At 45.6% G+C, this 17663-nt stretch overlaps 1 long non-coding RNA gene across 1 annotated transcript; it reads right to left on the bottom strand.

Annotated features, from left to right (window-relative positions):
• Positions 1-4702: 4702 nt before the first annotated feature.
• On the bottom strand, positions 4703-9170 carry LOC110341803. Its single transcript, XR_002383808.2, has 3 exons — positions 9029-9170; positions 8443-8488; positions 4703-5006 (listed from the first exon to the last, which is right to left on the bottom strand). It is a non-coding gene; the product is annotated as an uncharacterized LOC110341803 (long non-coding RNA).
• Between the last annotated feature and the right edge of the window lie 8493 nt (positions 9171-17663).

The following is a 17663-nucleotide window of genomic DNA, read 5'->3' as shown; positions in this document are numbered from 1 at the left end:
TATTCATCAATTTTCTCTCTGAAGTCAGTAAATAAATACGGTTTTCTTTATGGGTAAGTGAAGAAGTGAAGGTTCCAGGCATTAGAGAGAAAGTCCCCCCTGTGTGAGGAGGCGGTGTGAGCCGCATAGAGGGAATAGGTAACTCAGAGCCTTCAGCTACTTCACCAGGAACCCACAACTTGACAGGGTTTCTCTGTGTAACAGCCTTGGCTGTCCAGGAACTCACTCTGTAGACCAGGGTGGCCTTGAACTCACTGAGATCCATCTGCCTCTGCCTCCCAAGTGCCAGGATTAAGGCGTGCAGTAGGTCCTTATTTTCAAAGAAGTTCAAAATCTGGGTAAGGAGAGGGATGCACACGTGTGCTCCTGCGAGCATTTATTGAGCCACTGAGCATTTATTAAGCCACTGGGGTCTGGAGTATCCCTATGGCAGTAGCTGACATCCATAACCTACCTAATGTAATCGGATACTATGTCCAAAATTACCAGGGTAAGTACAGTATTGAAGCAGTATAATTTGGAAGGTTTCATGTCCCTTTTACCTGAGTGCATTTTGAGGATGGTGTTTTAGCTCATGGAGAGTGAGTGTCCACTGCTTGACCTTTCCAGTGCCCCTGAACTCTCCTCTCTCCCCTTCCCAGCTGACACCAGTAGTGACATCTATCAAGCCCTTCTCTTAAGTACAGCCTTCACAGAAATGTCCTGACAGATGTGGCGGGGATCAGGGTACATTTACCCAGGGAGGAAATGTCATTTTCAGTTTTCACAACAGACGTGTACCTATCTGACTGGACATGGCTTTTATGAGAAGAAACAGTCAACAGTTTACATTTTAGGCTCCGTCCGTCTGTGTGTCTGCCTGTCTGTCTCACTCTCTGTTGTAGGTGTAGACGGTTGTGCAGACTGTGCATGTACAAACCAGCTAGATGAGGATGTCCAGTGTTTCCACTGTTGCTTTCTGTCTCCTTCCCGTAACACAGGGTTGCTCATTGAGCATGGAGCTGGCTGCCTCCATCCCGTCGGGCTTGCAAACTAGGAAATCCCAGATGCGCTCCTGTCTCGTTTCCCCCATCTCCTACCAGCAGGCTGCAGATTCATATAGTTATATCCGATTTTTTTGTCACGTGCTTGCTGGGGATTCGAACTGAAGTCCTCATACTTAGTAGTAACAGTCACTGAACCATCTGCCAGTGCCCGCATTCTTACTCATTCCACTTGAAATAGTGAAACATTTACTGTCGTATCTGAAATTTTGGTATCACACTTGTTCCCCAATTTGTTTAGCTTAGGCAACTGGAATGCTTCTGCAAAACTTACCTTCTGTGGCTGCCAGTTTCAGCCTTCCTCTGTATTTCTTTCCGGCGGTGATGATGGCAGCTAGGAGAATGGTTGCCGGGCTTAGACTTTGCACACAGGGACACGTGCGCGCAGTCCTCTCTTTGCTCAGACTCCACACCCCTTGAAAGCGTGTCCCCCTGCATTTGGCCTTGTATCTGTACACCTCGCCCACAGGGCTAGAACTCAATACATGTTCAATAACTCCCAGTCTTAACAAAAAGGAGTAAATACGTTTTTGCTCATAAGTAAGTACGAAAACGGAGATTCCGGGTACCAGGGAGAAAGTTGGGTCTGTGTGAGTTGCATCTCCCAGGCAGCGCGAACGGCTTGGAGAGGATGGTGAGGAAAAGAATGTGCTAATGGGGGAAAGGAAGCCAACAACACATGGAAGTGATTCTCTCCCAGTTTCCGCCAAAAGCTTGTCTTGTCTGTGGCAATCACAGAGAGATAAATTGTATAGCTGTCAAGGGCCAAGGGGCACATTGGCTGACGCAGAAACAAATTTCAAAGCTGAAGAGCAAAGAATAAATATCCTACTCTAAGAACTGCTCTAAGGAGTGCGTCCTGCAAAATCTGTCAGTGCAGGGCTGGCACAAAGCTTGTGGGAGTTGTTGGGGGAAGTCCTGTGTATATGTCAATAAAGTACTGTTGAGCCTATAGAAAACCTAGATAGGAGGGACTAGGAGTCCAGGAGGATTCTGGGAAGGAGACACACAAGAGAGTTCGAGATGTAACCGCCATTGGGGTAGGAAGCATGGAAACCTCTCCGGTAAGAGACATACTTAGATTAACAATTATGGGGTAATTACTTAATGCAGAGCTAGCCAGTAAGGGACAAACAAGGCCAACAGCTTCATAATGAATATAGCCTCCTGTGTGTTTATTTGGGACTGATGCGGTTCTGGAACCAGGCTGGTGGGAAGGCTCCACTCAAGGAAAGCTTCTCTTAACAAAATGGTGATCAGGAGTGGGATCATGAATTTCCACGCAGCATGACAAAAGCTTTAAAGGAATTTTAGAAACAGAAGAACGGAGAGAAGCACAGAATTTTGGTAGCAGCATTTTCTCAGTTGTGCTCTGTTTTGCTATCAACAAGCCAAGATTCACGTGGCTTGCTTACCGGAGTCTTCCTGACTCGGCATAAAAAGAAAAAAAAAACCCAGCAAGGTTGTTTTAAGACACTCTGCTAACGATTGAAAGGTGTGTACGTACAGCTGGAAGTGGCAGCTTTTGCTGGATGTCAGCATGGACTGAGGCGGTAAGCTGAAGTCACGCTTACGCTCGCCATCTTGAAAAAAAAACGGCAGTTTAAAACAGCGCGGTTTTACAGATAAGACACGTGGCCAGAAAAACATAAAGATTTACAGTAAAGTCAGACTTGGATAAAAAAAACTTCTAAAGGTTTACAGTGTGTTTAAAAATATATGTGAGATTGAGAGAGAAACTGAAACAACAAAGTGGTAAATAAATACAAAAGCCGGCTGTGGTGGCGCACGCCGGTAGGAATTGCCCCAGAGGCAGAGGCAGGCAGGTTTCCGAAGAGAAACCCTGTCTCAGAGAAAAATAAATAAAAGTGAAAGAAATAAAGTAATAATAGATAAATAAATAAGCCACGTAAAGATGGAAAATACACAGAGAGTCTGGATACTGTACACTATTGTGTTTTTCAGTTTTTTGCTTGCTCAGGAAGGAACTGATACTAAAGTACACTTGCTTATAAATGCTGCTAAATTAATACAACTTATATCTTTTGAAAATACCTTGACTTCAAAATTTAAGCATAAGGATATGTTACTCGGAAAAGGAGTTTTTATTTATGTTTCTACAGAAAATGAAAAGCTGAAGATTTCTTCCAGGCTTCTGTGGTTTCACGAACCAAGACCCCCGGAAGCAGTGGACCAGGTGTTCCAACGACTGAGACAGTTAAGATGATGGAGCTTTACAGACCCCGAAAATACGGACTTATACAGGTTTCTGAGTTTTGTCATGATCCCCATGGTATAAACAGCGCCCCCTTCCAGCAGGAAGCAGTTTGGAATGAGCGACGTCCCAATTCCCATCTTGGTTATAAATCTTTGTTTTCATTTAAATGGGATTGTTTATAATTGGCTAGTGATCACAGCCAATCTTTTTTAATGGTAAAAAAGGGGAATTATGGTATGGATATTGTTTTTCATTTATTGAGACAAAATCAAGGTCAATTTTGTGATGCTTATATTTCTCCTCTTGATTAAGTATTGTGCTTATACTGATCTTTTACAACGTAATGCATAATTGAATACAGACTATAGATAGTTACTTATAATAGAATTTCTAGTTACATAAGTTAGGTTTCTAGATATACAGAAATATATTTGAGATGGACAGTCTTCAAACCTCTCAAAGACCTTCAGAACATGGCATTTAAAATGGTTTAGGGTTTGTCTTGACAATGAGAAATGTCTGCTCCTGGCAGCACCAATTAACGTCTGAGAGGAAGATGGGCATCGAAGAAACTCGTTATAAAGTTTGCTTTCAACATGGCAAGATTAGCCATTTGGGCAAGAAACTGCTCTTGCCTAGACTGTTTGACTATTGTTGTATAATCTGGACATGCAGGACCCATAGGGATGTGACTGCTGAACTAAGTCTTACAGTGTTCCTGCTGCATGAAAGAGTCTACGGGACTTTCTGCAGGACAAAGAAAAATGACTGACAGACTGCCAACGCAGATGGACAGCGTGAAATTTCCTGCTTTGCTGAGAAGTTTTCCAGACACATTGTGGCCTATGGGCTGAAGATGGATGCCCCAACGTTACAGAGGAACTTCGGGTGACTGTCCAGGCAGTAAGATATCTCTGTCAATCCTAGTGTTTATATATTATCCTTCTGTGGTCTTTGATGGAGTTGAAGACAGATAGTTATAGTTATAGTTTTCCTTAGTTATGATAAAAGATAAGCTACATATAGGACTTTGGACTCACAAGGATGGGATGGATGATATTTTCTTTAGATCTTGCTAAATGTTAATAGACAAAATATTGTAACTATGTTCTTATTTGATAACTGTTCTGTTATATACAATTTGACTATGTTAAAGTTAAGACCTTTCTTTTTGTTTAAACAGAAAAGAGGAGATGTTGGGGGAAGTCCTGTGTATATGTCAATAAAGTACTGTTGAGCCTATAGAAAACCTAGATAGGAGGGACTAGGAGTCCAGGAGGATTCTGGGAAGGAGACACACAAGAGAGTTCGAGATGTAACCGCCATTGGGGTAGGAAGCATGGAAACCTCTCCGGTAAGAGACATACTTAGATTAACAATTATGGGGTAATTACTTAATGCAGAGCTAGCCAGTAAGGGACAAACAAGGCCAACAGCTTCATAATGAATATAGCCTCCTGTGTGTTTATTTGGGACTGATGCGGTTCTGGAACCAGGCTGGTGGGAAGGCTCCACTCAAGGAAAGCTTCTCTTAACAGGAGTGACCAACCGACGTCAGATTTGATGCAGGGTCCATTCCCAACACTGCTTGGGAGACCAAGAACATGGGACGAGATAGCCCAGGGGCCTCCAGTAAAGCCAAGTACTACTGTTCAAAAAAAAGTAGGAATAAAGTAATTCCTAATGACATTCTGCTATATGTACAGACCAGTGCCTTGCTCAGCCATCATCGGAGATGCTTCCTCCTGCAGCAGGTGGGAACAAATGCAGAGACGCACATGTAAATGAAGGCTTCTCATCCTGCCTGCCAGTTCCCAAATAGCCACTCTAAGGCTTAATATGAATTATAATTGTCTGGCCAATGGCTCAGGCATATTACTGAGTAGCTCTCAAATTTAAATTAACCCATTTCTATTAGTTTATATTTTACCACGAGGCTCGTGGCTTATTACCTCACATTTTGCTTCTCTGGTAGCTACATGGCCTCTATCTAACTCTTGCCTTCTTTCTCTCCGTGTCTTTATTTGGATGTCCTGCCTGGCTCTATTCTGCCTGGCCATTGGCCAAATCAGCTTTATTTATCAGCCAATAAAAGCAATACATATTCATAGCATACTAGAAGGACATGCCACGTTGCCCACAACTAGACATTATACTACAAATGAGAGACCTTGGAACCCACAGCTCTAAATGGGATGTGTCCGCCAAATCCCTCCCCCGCTCAGTGAACCCTGCAGAAGAGGGGTAGAACCAGTGTAAGAGCCAGAGAGGATGGAGGACACCGAGAAAACCAGGCCCTCTAAGTCAACAAGAGCAAAGCACACATGACCTCAGAGTCTGCAGAAGCGTGCACAGGCCCTGCATGGGTCTGCACCAGATCCTGTGCGTGCACATATTACAGCTTCCAGATTGTTGTTTCTATGGGACTCCTGAGCATGCAAACTAGAGGCTCTCTGATTCTTATGCCTTCTCTTGGGCTCTTTCTCTTCTGTTTGTTTGTTTTGTCCAATTTGAATGTGTCGGTTTTTGTTTTATCTTTTTATTTTATTTTCTGATTTTCCCCCTAGAAGCCTGTTTATTTTCTAATGAGAGACAGAAAGGGAGAGGAGGTGGGGGAGGGGAACTGGGAGGAGCTGAAGGAGGGGAAACTGTAATCAGGATATATTATGTGAGGAAAAATAAATCTGTTTTCAATTAAAGGAAAAACACTTAAAATTTTAAAAAATGAAAACCAGAAACCAACAGGACTTAAAAGGAGCTAACTTGTAAGTGGTGTATGATTTTAACTCTAGGACTCTGGAGGCAGGGGCAGGGGCAGAGGCAGGGGCAGGGGCAGGGGCAGGAGGTCCAAGCTCCAGACCAGCTAGTATGCTGTGTTTGAATGTGAACTGTCTCCCATGGGCTTTTGCATTTGAACACTTGGGAAGTTATGGCGCCTTTAGGAGGGGGTGAAGTCTTACAGGTGTGCCTTTAAAAGACAGAAGGCGCAGCACCTTGTGGCAGGAATGGTTCACGTAAACAGAACATCCCTAAGTTATTGACCTAGACGATCTGGGGCCAAGCATGGGGAGGGGGCTGAACTGGCTTGACCACAGTCAGTCTGCCTGGGTTCTCCTCAGCTCATGTCAGGTCTCCTCACACAGTCCAGTTCCCAGGCAACACTGCTCAACCAAGGGAAGAGAGGCTACAAACCAGACCTCTCCTCTGGAGTCCCTGGCCTCCAGCCAGGACAGAGGTGCCCTCAGGACCAAGACCAGGTCCCTACTAAAACTTGTGGTGGTTTAAAAGAAAGGGAGTGACACTATTAGGAGCTGTGGCCTAATTGGAGGAAGTGTGCCACTGTGTGTGTGGGGGATCCTTTGAGGTCTCTTTGTAACAAGATAAATAAATGACCCAGAGACTGATGTTGGGCTTCACACTTCAAGCTAAAGATTAGAAAACCAAAGTAGTGGGGGATCATTAGCTCTTACCACTACCTCAGGCTGAATGAGTTGATACTGCGGCCTCTCCTCGGCATGGCTGGAGAACCCTGAGACTGAATGTCTTCCTGTCCTCAGTGTGGCTGGAGAATGAATCCCTGATATTGCCTACTGAAGACGGGGCTCCTATCTTTTATACCCCTCTAGTGCTGGGATCCCAGGTGCTGAGATCACCTTTGTGTGAGCTGTTTCTCTTTAGGACTGGATCAATCTTGTGTAGATCTGGGTGACCTTGGGCTCACAGAGATCTGTCTCCCTCTTAATCCTGAGTCCTAGGATTAAAAGTGTGTACCACCACTTTCTAGCTCTGGCTTCTGGGATTAAAGGTGTGTATCACTACTGCCTGATCTCTATAGCTTGAGGCTGTCTTTGCTTTCTGAATCTTCAGGCAAGCTTTAATAAATCATAAATAATATATCACCACATCTCTTCACTGAAGCTTCCTCATGTGACAGTCAGTTGACTTCCTGCTGCCTTCTGGTCAAGATATAACTCTCCACTGATCCAGCACCATATCTGCCTGCATGCCGCCATGCTCCCCGTCATGACAATAACGGGCTGAACCTTGAAATTTTAAGTGAGCCACCTCAACTAAATGTTTTCATTAATAAGAGTTGCTGTGGTCATTGTGTCTTTCTGCAGCCATAGAAAACTCTAAACAAAACTGCCTGGCCAGTTTTCACCCTCTGTTGCTGTCATCTCGTTGTTTCCTAAGTTTTATTTTAGTCAGGGGGACGTGGAAACTACCTCAAGTGACATATCATCAAGGCCTCACACTGCAGTCACTTCCTATAGCCCATACATGCATAAGTCGAAATATATCACCTACCAAGCAGAAAATATCCTCAAGCCAGGGTGTCCAATCCTAGCACTCAACAGACTGAGGCAGGAGGATCACCAGGAGTTTGAGGTCAGCCTGTGCTACACAGTGAGACCATGACACATTTTTTTTAAGTTTAAAATGATAACTTCCAAAGTTGGATTTGTTTTCCCCAAAGCCTAAAAGAGATTTATGGTTTGCATATTTTTTTTGACTTATTTGTGAAATCCGGATACTTCTTCCTCCGAGTTCTGAGTTTTGATTTGTGATTATTTCCCCCCTCTGGTAGATAAAAGCCCTACATCCTCTCTTGGCACTCTGCACCCTCAACTTAGTCACCAGAAGAAGCAGATGGCTGCAATCATATGATCAAACTTTTTTCTAATGACTTTTTTAAAGCCAATACATCAGTGCACGAGAGCAGCAGGCAGGCTGGGAGCCTGAAATAATAAGCCCCACAAACCCTTCTGTGTGTGAAGTGAAAACTTTTCTCTCATGTACTCCCTCCGTTCTGAGGTTCCACACAGCGTTGACACTCTTCTTCCCTTGGTCGGGATGATCGGTTACTCTTGACATCACTGTGTGCGATTCCGCAGTAACGCCAACAGCCAGCACTCCGCACTGGCAGATCCACGTACACAGTTACAGATGGGGACTTTGGGACGCTAGCGTAGCCCTCGCCTCCCTGTGTTCCTCTAAAGTCACGGAGCCAGCAAGCTCCTCTCAACACCTTGTTCTCCCCCTCCCCCTCTTAGCTTAATTAAGTCCTTTGTCGCTCTAAATAAAGCTTGGGTTTCACTGAACTCAGCAAAAGGAAAGTGTGTTTGTTAAAGTCCTCCAGTTGCAAACAGCACAAATACAATTAGACAAACTGAAACTCACCAGGGATGTAACTTTGATGCTGTGCAGTCTCCAAGGCCTGGGGACCCTGCGGGCAGAAAGATGTCAGGCTTGAGAAGAGCAGTCTGCAAATGACAAAACCAGAGTTACCTGAGCTGTTAAGGTCAGCACCCAGGCCAAGGCAGCCATAGCCAGCCAGGCTTGTGTCGCCCCCCCCCCATCCTCAATAGACCAATTTACTGACAGGTAATGGTGAAAAGCAGAAAAGGGAGATTTACTCAATGTCACTCAGTGGGATCACATTGGGAGGGAACAAAGAGCTCTGGTGATGCCCTATCCCATTCCATTTTGGGATCCTGACATGAAGTTCAGATCTAATTAGAAGGTAGGAGGGACGTGTAGCTAAGCACCATGGTCAAATGGGTCGCCCATCATTGTCTGGACTACCTGCAAGGTAGTCCGCTATGTCCTCAGAACTGTGTGAAGTATCTTGAGAGAGACAAACTCCCCTTCTGCCTTCAGCCTTTTCCTTCTCCCAGCATGAGACTGTCACATTCAATTGCTAGGCAAAGGGGATGCACAAGGATCTCTTCAGAATGACTCAGTTCCTGTCAGGGGAAGTTCTCACCAGGGGCGTCCTCTGCATACTCCGTCTCTGCAGGAACTGTCTGTCTGTGTCTCAGGCCAGAGGCATCCACTGATGGGGAAGTCCTGTGTATATGTCAATACAGTACTGTTGGCCAATAGGGAAGCAAGATGGGTGGGACTTGGAGTTGAGGAGGATTCTGGGAAAGAGAGACACAGAGAGACACCATGTAGCCACCATAGGGGTAAGAGGTCCGGACCCTTTCTCCAGTAAGAGAAATATTTAAATTAACAATTATGGGTTAAATACTTAAGTCAGAGATAGCCAGTAAGAAACAAGCAAAAGGCCAATAGCTTCATAATTAATATAGTGTCTTCTGTGTTATTTGGGGACTGCAACTGTGGCAGAGCCCAGGTGACTGGTGGGGGTAAAACCAAAGCGGCTGGCAAGGAAAAAACTACACTGTACAATCCACCCCAGAGCAAACTTCCTTCCAGTCTCCATCCCATGTGTCTGGTTTGGATCTGGTATGTGATCTGGTGCAAGTGGCTAAAACCAGAGATGGCATCATGAAGAATAATCATAGTGGCTAGGGGACCATGACCAGGCTGTGAGATGGAAATCATTTCTGGGAAAATGAAAGCCAACGGCTCATGAGACATACCCAAAGCAACCTACCAATGAATGCTATCTTTAAAAACATGACCAGGGAGATGGATGGCTTAATGGAACTTGCTGCCAAACCTGAAGATCTGACTTCATTCTACAGGTCCAAATTGGTGGAAGGAGACTCTCTCTGATGTGTACACACACACACACACACACACACACACACACACACACACACACACGGGGGGGGGGATTTAAGAATGAAAGTGCCCTGGAGCCAGGGAAATGGTTGAGTGGGTAGTGTTTGGCATGAAGACCTAAATTCAGTGCCCAGTGCCCACATAAAAATCCAGGCATGGTGCATGCACTTGTATTCCCAGTGCTGGGGAGGCAGAGCTGGTAGGATCATTGGAGCATGATGACCAGTCAGCCTAGCCTAGGCAGAGAGCCTCAGGTCCTGGTGACAGAAAACAAGATGGACAGCTCTGGAGCTAAAGAATAACACTCAAGGTTGATCTCTGGCCTCCACACACACACACACACACACACACACGTACGCACATGAGCACACATGCACCCCACTCACAGGTGCCTCATACACACACACAGAGAGAGAGAGAGAGAGAGAGAGAGAGAGAGAGAGAGAGAGAGAGAGAGAGAGAGAGAGAGAGAGGGAGAGGGAGAGGGAGAGGGAGAGGGAGAGGGAGAGGGAGAGGGAGAGGGAGAGAGGGAGAGGGAGAGGGAGAGAGGGAGAGGGAGAGGGAGGGAGAGAGAGATTAGTGCCTGCTCTTGGAAGGCTGAGGTAGAAGGACTGCAAATTCAAGGCTAGCCTAGGCTATATAAAAGCCATCTCGGGGTAATAGAAAAGGAAAAGAAGGGAAGGTAGAAGGAGAAAATGAGTATAAAAATATTTAAACACTCGGCAATTCCACAGAAAACAGGAAGCAGCAAGTCTAATAATTAGGGTGAAAAATGAGAATATTACTATAAGAAAACATCGTCCATTACTCTGAAAGGAAGTGGCTGCCGTGTGCAGCTCGCCACAGGAAAAATAATGAGGATTTGGGGGCAGTTCTCTTAAACCTTATTTTTGTAATGCTTGCTATTTGGTTCAAGTACCACGGTTTTCCACAGTGCCAAACAAATCTACATTTTAATAGAAGCTTCTAAATCCATTTAAAACCTAACAGATATTGCTTTATAAAAGTGTGTTGCTAGGTTTTTTCTCCCCTCCACCAAAACTCTGAAAGCGCTAAAGTGTGGTCAGCGCACCTCAGTGTGTCAAGTAATGTAGACAGCATTCATACTCTACAGATTTTCCTTTTACTCCTACTGTTCATTGCTTTCTTTCAACTTTTCCTCCCTAATCAGCTAGGGAAGGGGCTGGGCCCAGTGGCAAAACTCAAACAGTGCATTTTCTAGCTTGGGTTGGGGAATGAGAAAGAAACTAGCTTTGGTATAGACAGAAATTCAGAGGAGACGGAGAAGGAGACTTGGGGGGGGCAGATCAGTGAGGAGAGTGGGGACCATTTGCATGGATCAGCTTAAGACCAGCAGGAGGAGATGCACCCAGATGTGTTCTGATGACCCACAATCCCCCGGGATTTAGAAACAATCCTAAAAGAGATGAAGGCAGACCATTGTGCATTAAGTAAGGTTAAGTTCCTGCCCCTCAGCAGACTGGGGGCTCAAAACAGAATTAGGTTGTATGATGGGAAAATAATGTTGTGTGCTGTGCTCACTTGAAGTTCTGGACTGAGATGTACGCACCCGTTAAACAAAAATGCAGGGGAACGGGGAAACAGAAGGACAAAGTCAGCAGACCTGCTGGAAAGGCATTTGGTACTGCTGAGCACAGGGAGATGCTCCTCAGCCCCACTCTGTCTTTCCCACTTTGCTGAAGCCACCCCACTCTCTGTGTCTCACGGGTACTGGGCACAGGGAATGAAGCACGGGTAGATACAACACGGGTAAAAGGAAGAAGGTTTTGAGGTACAGCACGGTTCAGCTTGATGCTCTGGCCTATTAGCCATGCAGCTCTCCTTCCAGTGCGAGAGAGGCAGAGAGTTGAAGAAAGTCCAGCCCACAGCCCAAGGCAGGGACCCCTAGTGGGTAACCCCCAAACAGTGACTAAGAAAAAAGCATTTATTGTAAACCACAGAGGCTTTGGACTATGTGTTTTACAGGTTAACAATGGGCCATTACATATGAAAAACTTTAGCTCTGGGAAGTACGAGCATTCTGACGATGCCATGAAATCTTACCAGGGCATATGCTCAAAAGCAGTTATGGTGGGCAAGATGCCTCAGTTGGTAAGAGCACTTTCTGGGGAGCCTGACAACCTGAGCTCTATCCTCAGAATCCAAATGGTGGAAAGAGAGAACCGGCTCCCATGAGATGTCATCTGACCTTCTCATATGCACCGTGGCACACACTCACATGCACAGAGTGCAAAATAATTTAGAAACTAAAGACTAGGTATGTCTGGATTCTTCCTCTTCCATTCTGGTGGCAGTAACTCTACCCAGTTTTTCTGTCTTCTTTGGAGAAATGAACCCTACTGCTCTTGGAGACCTGGTTTTCTTTCCAATGGGATGCTTTTATTTATTTGTTTGTTTTTCAAAACAGGGTTTCTCTGTGTAGCTTTGGAGGCTGTCCTGGAACTCACTCTGTAGACCAGGCTGGCCTCGAACTCACAGAGATCCACCTGCCTCTGCCTCCCGAGTGCTGGGATTAAAGGCGTGAGCCACCAACGCCTGGCTCCAATGGGATGCTTTTAGTACTGGGATTGTTGTGGGCCATGTCCCCTCCTTCTTTGTGGAAGAAAGACATTGATGAAAAGAGAGAATGAAGCAAACACACCATCAAAGGACTGGAACAAGGACATAAATTTCTGTAATTGTCCCTTTCTTGCCCCTGCCTGACCCATGCCTGACCTTCCCAGCTGTGTTCATCACCACATTTCCCATTTTGTCTACAAACTTCACCTTGACCCTTGGCACCAAGTTTCTTAAGGAGTGGCCTTGAGTGTCTCCTACTCCAGCATCCCAGGAGAAGCTAACCAAGAAAATTATAGAGCCAGGCCCTCTCAGATTCTGCTAAATGTGGCTGTCTTTTACCTGGAGGCTGTCACTGTCTCCCAGGAAGGTGTGTCCAGGATGGTAGAAGAAGCACGATACATACATGACCCACATGGGCAAAGGACTTTGCGGAGAGGGTCGGTGGCCTTAGCAGCCCACCGGGGCTTCTCACAAACTCCCAGGAGGCACCTGTCTTGTTGATTCTGGTTGCTTTCTTTGATCCTCCACATTGTGGCTTCTCCCTTTGCACAGACAACAGGGAGCACCAACTGGACGCGAAGGCAGAAGTCGGTTTCTGTTTGTAGAGCAATGTGGAATAGGAGAGTTTGGGAGACAACTGGTCTTCAGGGTGTAACTAAGCAAAGACTCGTATTCTAGTCTGCTTCTGTTTGTGATAAACACCATGACCAAAAGCAACTTGGGGAGGAAAGGGTGCGTTTCATCTTACAAGTTACAGTCCATCATTAATGCAAGCCAGGACAGGAGCTCAACACCAGATCCTGGAGGCAGGGACTGAACCAGAAACCATGGAAGGGTGTTGCTTATTGGCTTGCTCCCCATGGCTCATTCCACCTACTTACTTATGCAACCCAGGATCACCTCCCCAGGGGGTAGCACCACCCAACGATAGGCTAGGCCCTCCCAAACCAATCACCAGTCAAGAAAATGTCCCGTAGACTTACCCACAGTCCAGCCTGATGGGGGCAATTGCAAAGGACATCCGTAACATTGATGAGAAACCTTGCAGTTGCATAACGAGGGCAAGACCCAGGGCCCAAAGCGCAAACTCCTATGAAGGACTCCCTTTGAAAGGAAAATGCCTGGAAAACAGCATCTGGGGCACTTGCCTCCAAGCCTAACAACCTAAGTTCAGTGCCTGTTGTTGCCCTTGTGGTGAAGGAGAGAACCGACTCTGCAAACCATCCTTTGCCCTCCACGTGTGCAACAGAGCACACACATAAGTAAATATATAAAGGTATGCATTTTTAAAAAAATATCTGAAAAGAGAGCCCCTTCAGGGTGCTCTGCTCAGCAGGACAGCATAGGAATGTGTTTCCTCAGGTCCAACAGCACAGGCACCTAGCAAGCCTGGTTTCATCTCAAGTTGGCGGAAGAACTTGGCACCATCCATGTGAGGCTGTTTTTACAGACATGCTACTGAGTGGAAATGTTACAGGATCATGAGGTCTGTGCCAAGGGCTGGGAGAAAAGCCTTTGAGGCCAAGTTATGTGTAGTGGAGTCAAATGAGAGGGCTATGTGTGAAGCTGTGATAGATACTGCAGCCAGGTTACCGTGGAGATCCCAGAATGCTGAAGATGCCAGGAGCACGAGACATCTGCCAGAAAAAGCTACAGATCCACAGGAGTCAGCCCAAGAGAGGGGCCGTGTGTGCTGCGGTGATAGGAATACTGGGGTGACTACCCCAAGCACACTGGCGTTCTCGGCATGTCACCATGTGCCCTGGGTGCCTCACTTGGAGCTGCAGGGTTTGATGTTTGCCCTGATGAGCTTTGGTCTTGATTTGGCCCCATCTTTCCTTGTCACCTTTCCATTCCTCCTTTTTTAGAATGGCCTCATTTACTCGGACCATTGTATACTGGACATCGATAACTTGTCCTTTTATCTCTCAGAGACCTGTAGTCAGGCTGTTATGCCCAAATCCTGAACCCCAAAATCACCAAGAGGCCCATTTTGATGCAAAAGCAAAGAGTCTTTTATTGTAGATGTTTAACGAGCTAACCCCATTAGCTCGGGCCCTTCACCCCGCCACCATGGCAGATGGCTGGAGAAAGACCCCAAGCAACCTCGAGGCAGGGATCTTGAAGGGTAGCGTAAGGGGAGTGTCTAGGGGCATGAAACAGTCCCGAGACTGGTGCGCTTCTAGGTTTGGGTGACCCGCCCTGTGTTGACTGGGCAACTGGTTGTTATGTTCCACAGGCCCTCCCAGGGCGGTTGCTATGTTCTGCACGTCACTGTTGTGTGCTGTCCGTAAAGCACACCCAGAGCCGTAAAGCACAGCCCCACCAGCTAACTTCTGATTGGTTCCTTGCCACGAGGAGGGCATCTGACCTTAGTGACCAGGACAGGAGCAGCAAGGTCATGCAAGCACATGTTAGCCTGTAATGGCTGCTAAAATGGGGGACTGGTCACTACAGGGCATGTTTCTTGACTGCCAGAAGAGACTTTGGACTTAAGAGCAGTGTACACCTACAATCCTTGCAATGGGATTGTAGGTGTACACTACTGTGCCTGTCTTTTTCAAGTGGGTCCTGGGATCCTTGTGCTTTTATGCAGCAAGTACTTTACCAACCAAGTCCTTCCAATTTGATGCACATTGAAAAATGTAAAATTCAGAAGAGTTTTGATTTATTCAAGCATCAGCAACTATGTACTCTTACATTTACCACACAATGTTATTGATTGGAATATTTTACTCTATCAGGATGAGATCACAAAAATGAAAAAGATGAAACAAACAGCCTAAAGGAGGTCAAGGTCTTGTCTAGGAGCCCCAAAAGGCAGGAGCAGACCTATACCAGACTTTACTGAGAAGCTGATTGAGTCTGACTTGGTAGAGTCTGGAGAACAGAACTGCTCATGAACTCAGTGAGTGGCTGATTTGAGCCTGCTGTTCTAGCAAGATGAAGAGTAGTAAGATGAACAAAAATGGAGAAGTTGGAGAGATGGCAGCGGGTAATGAGGGACCTGAGTTCAGATCCCCAGTGCCCACATAAAGGCCACATGCAGCAGTATGCATCTGTAACCCCAGCACTGTGGAGTGGTGCCAAGTGGATCCCAGTTGACTAGCTGATCTTGCCAAAATGGCAAGCTCCAGATTCCATGGGAAACCCTGACTCAAAACATTAAGTGAAGAATAGTAGAAGATGACTCTCAAAACCAACCCCTGGTGCCCATGAATGAACACACCCTTACTTACATGGGCATGCTCACACTCATACTGCGCACACACACTCATACACCACACACACATGCTAAGTCATCAAAAAATGAAAATATTTGAATACATTTGTGAAAACAACAGAACTAGTAGGTTTGAGTGAGGTATCTGAAGGAGAGCTAGATATAGGGGCATAGTTGCTGTTCTTGGGTGTGGTTCTAGAAGCTTCCATTTATCTACCTTTGTACCTTCTTCCTGGCAGAAGTGTCATGGTGGGTATGCACTGGCTACATAGTTTGCCAAAGCCCTTGGAAGTCTTTAAGCCAAAAATCAAGAGACATCCTCACTTGTAGAATGGAGTTAATAATATTCTTCTTCTATCCATTTCACAGGGTTCTGGTAAGAATCAAAACGAAAGAAAGCTTGTGAACATCCTTTGTTGTCTGACAAGCAATTTATCCCACATGGTAATTATTATCACCCACAGCCACTGGACCCATTTTCACATTCACACCATCCACATGGGGCTGGGTGGGACTTCCTCCAGCAACTTCACAGAACGTGTGAAAAAGCATGTAATACATGCAGGATTTTATTAACCTCACTGTGGATGGTGCCATCAACTAATCAGCAAGCCATAAACTTTTATGGGCTAATTAATTGATAGATTTTTCCCCAATTAAATTAATCTCTCAGAAGATGAAAATGAAGTTCTTTGGCTTATGTCTGGTCTTTGACCATTTCTCCTACAAAATATATGTCTCATGATATCAGGGATCTATCGATTCTGTCTCAAAGAGGACAGAAGAGAGTTTTGGGCAGCCCAGTGTGAGGTGAGAAATTTCCTTATTTCATGCACTGAAGAGCCAGGGGTTCATGAAAAACACTTGATTTGTGGATCAGTTCATCCTCAAGGCTTTGATTCCTTGGTTGTTCGGCTCCCTGTAGATGGAAAAGTCAGACTCCATAGGAGACGCTCTTAAGATGGCTGACGGGTAGACAAGACGCCTGCTTTTCCATCTTTACCACAGGGCATCTCAGAGTAAACCTGCCACCAAAGAAGCCTGTGTGGGATGTCTAGCCAGGCTGCCTGCCTCCTTTTGTTTCTCGTTAAGTGTCCTCAGAAGGGAGCCACACACTGGAAGCCTGCTGTGTGTAATTAAGAGATAATTGGTCTTCCCGGGCATTGCCACCTCCTATACCATTAGCTTATTTGCAAGTGGTGTGTAAATGTGGTTGGGATGACAATTTCAAAAATGAATAAAGAATATGTCTTGGAGGATGAGACGTATGATAATGTGAAAACCCGACTTACCTTGTTTTGTTGAGATATGCTACTTTCGCACTCCATGCCTTCACAACAAAGCTAGATTTTGTAAATGAAGCCAGCTTGCTTTGTTCTCTGAGAGTAACTGTGCATTTTGGCCTACTATGTATAGCCTAGAAAAGTTTAACTTTTGAGACCACAGCTTTTCTTCCTAGGAGATATGTAACACAATCTTTGGACAGCTTAATGTGATTAAATATATTCTAGGACAGTGAGGGATGGTTCCCAATGAATTTTGGAGCAAGCCTATTCAATTCCCCTACCATTAGCTAGATGGAGACACTGATGGTGCTAACCTGGGTGGGACTGTTCGCTATACTCCACAGCATGACAGATGCAAGTGAGCTAAAGAGAACAGAAAATCCTGCAACAATCTATAGAGAAAGGGCAAGTCATCTGGTCAGACCCTAGGTGGATGAGGAGTCAATGGATAAAGGCCAAAATGTTAAAGCAGAGTAATTCATGCAATCCCTGTTTTATTACCATTTCCTCTGCTGAAGTGCGAGATGCTGGTGCTTAGACTCTTCCCAAGGTGGCCTGCAGAGGTCTTAGGCACTTGTAAATGGTAACCCTGAGCTGTGCGTATGAATTAATTATATATTCCCAGTGCTCATGCAGCCAAGCTGTGTTATTGTGCAATGGGCCTGTGAGTGTGTGAGTGTGTGTGTGTGTGTGTGTATCTGAGCACATGAGCACTTATGAAGCGTGAGTGTAAGTATGGGTATACCTGTGCCATGTACATGGAGAGGCTAACCTCAAGG

This window comes from Mesocricetus auratus, unplaced genomic scaffold (genome assembly GCF_017639785.1).
Source record: "Mesocricetus auratus isolate SY011 unplaced genomic scaffold, BCM_Maur_2.0 Super-Scaffold_100691, whole genome shotgun sequence".
NCBI lineage: Eukaryota > Metazoa > Chordata > Mammalia > Rodentia > Cricetidae > Mesocricetus > Mesocricetus auratus.
Note: the sequence above shows the minus strand (reverse complement) of the source record. Positions and strands in the feature narration are given on the sequence as shown.